The sequence below is a fragment of the Myotis davidii genome, unplaced genomic scaffold, assembly GCF_000327345.1.
Source record: "Myotis davidii unplaced genomic scaffold, ASM32734v1 scaffold618, whole genome shotgun sequence".
Lineage (NCBI taxonomy): Eukaryota > Metazoa > Chordata > Mammalia > Chiroptera > Vespertilionidae > Myotis > Myotis davidii.
Window position 1 is genome coordinate 109,947 of NW_006289199.1, and position 1,543 is coordinate 111,489.

At 51.7% G+C, this 1,543-nt stretch overlaps 1 long non-coding RNA gene across 1 annotated transcript in view; it reads right to left on the bottom strand.

Moving 5' to 3' along the window:
* The window catches only part of LOC102751499, a 2,041-nt gene extending 1,766 nt beyond the window's left edge, over positions 1–275 (bottom strand). The window contains exon 1 of the long non-coding RNA XR_435553.1: positions 71–275. This is a non-coding gene — a long non-coding RNA (uncharacterized LOC102751499). The remainder of the gene's footprint in view (positions 1–70) is intronic.
* Positions 276–1,543: the final 1,268 nt, after the last annotated feature.

Genomic DNA, 1,543 nt, shown 5'->3' on the forward strand with positions numbered 1-1,543 from the left:
GGGAAGAAGGAACTAATTCAAAAAACTGCCGTCTGGCTCAGGCAGCTTAGCCTCCTGTTATTCCTGATACCCGTCCTATCAGAGAGTGGGCAGAGGCTTGGTACCCACAAGTCCTGACATTGGAACGTGGGCAGGTGTCCCTGGGCTGGGTGGAGAGCAGCTCTTCTTGTCCTGGACTGGCTTTCAGGGTCTGGTTCTGGTGCTGATCTAGGTGTGGTCTCATTTCCCTGGGATCTGACTCCTTTGTCATGTAAGATCCCTGCTGTCAGCCCCCTCCTCTTGGACAGCCACTAGGTGAAGTGTTAGGAAGTCCACACTGGGAGTTACAGGTGGAGGCAGGTGGAATTGTACAGTAGTCCTTCTGTGACTGGCTTGCTTAGCTTAGCACGGAAAGCACAGCACAGCGAATATAGTCAGTAATATTGTGAGAATGATGTTCGGTGCCAGTTGGGCACTGGGAATATCGAGGACAACACGATGCAAAGTATATGACTATCTAACCACTGTGCTGTCCACCTGAAACCAACACAAATCATACTGAAAGGCAACTGTGATTGGAAAATGAATATTAAAATTAAAAAATAAATACCTGCTGTCAAAGAAGGACCCGGACCTGTCATCCCAACTCCAGGTCTGACCCGGACCCCCTGAGAGCTCTAGCCCAGCGCCTGCTCCTTGCTGCTGTCCTTGACAGACTCTCACGTCCTCATCCCAACTGCTAGACGTGGGCTCTGCTGGTCTGTCAGTCTCTTCATAGAGGCTCTACCGGGGGCAGCCTGGGCTATCATCCCCCCACCACGTGCTGGGTGCTATGCATGGACATCAGCTACCTCAACCCTTAAAATTATTTGTATGTTGTCTGTGTTTATCCCCAAATTGTAAAGAAGAGAAACAAGGCTTAGAGCAATCAAGGGGCATGGCTAGTGAGGGGCAGGACCAGAGTCCAGCCCAGACCTGGGCAAACTTAAATCCAGTGTGTGTTCCACTGTCCTGCCCACACAGGCTGGGAAGATGAGCTGATAGTTTAGACCTACGCACCTTGCTTCCCGTCCCTCCTTCCCTCCACATTCCCACATTCCCATGAGAAATCACTGTGCCAGGAGCTAGACTACCCTGAGGACTGACCTCCACCAGACAGAAGCCCTGGTGCTTCTCAGAGGATCTGAGAAAGCTGTGTGGGCTGCGGGCAGCCTCACCCCCAGTCCACAGGCAATGCTCAGGCCTGAGTTACCCAGGCCGCGCGATCTCAGATAATGAAGCATGACGTGAGGTAAAAACCCGAACAGGCAAATATTTGCCAGAGGAGCTCCTTTTGAACCCTGTCCTGTGAATGGTTTGCTAACTCAGCCTGAGTATTTTGCAATTATTCATATTATCACAGAGGCTTTTCAAAGGCTCAGCTGAGTCAAGCAGTGATCTTGTGACCCCCAAACATGCAGTGTGGGGCTGCTCTGTCAGGAAGTTAAGGTGACTCCAGGGCAGGTGGGTGAGGGTGCTGTCTTTCTGTCAGGACAGGCAGCCCTCCGTGCCTTAGTTCTGGCAC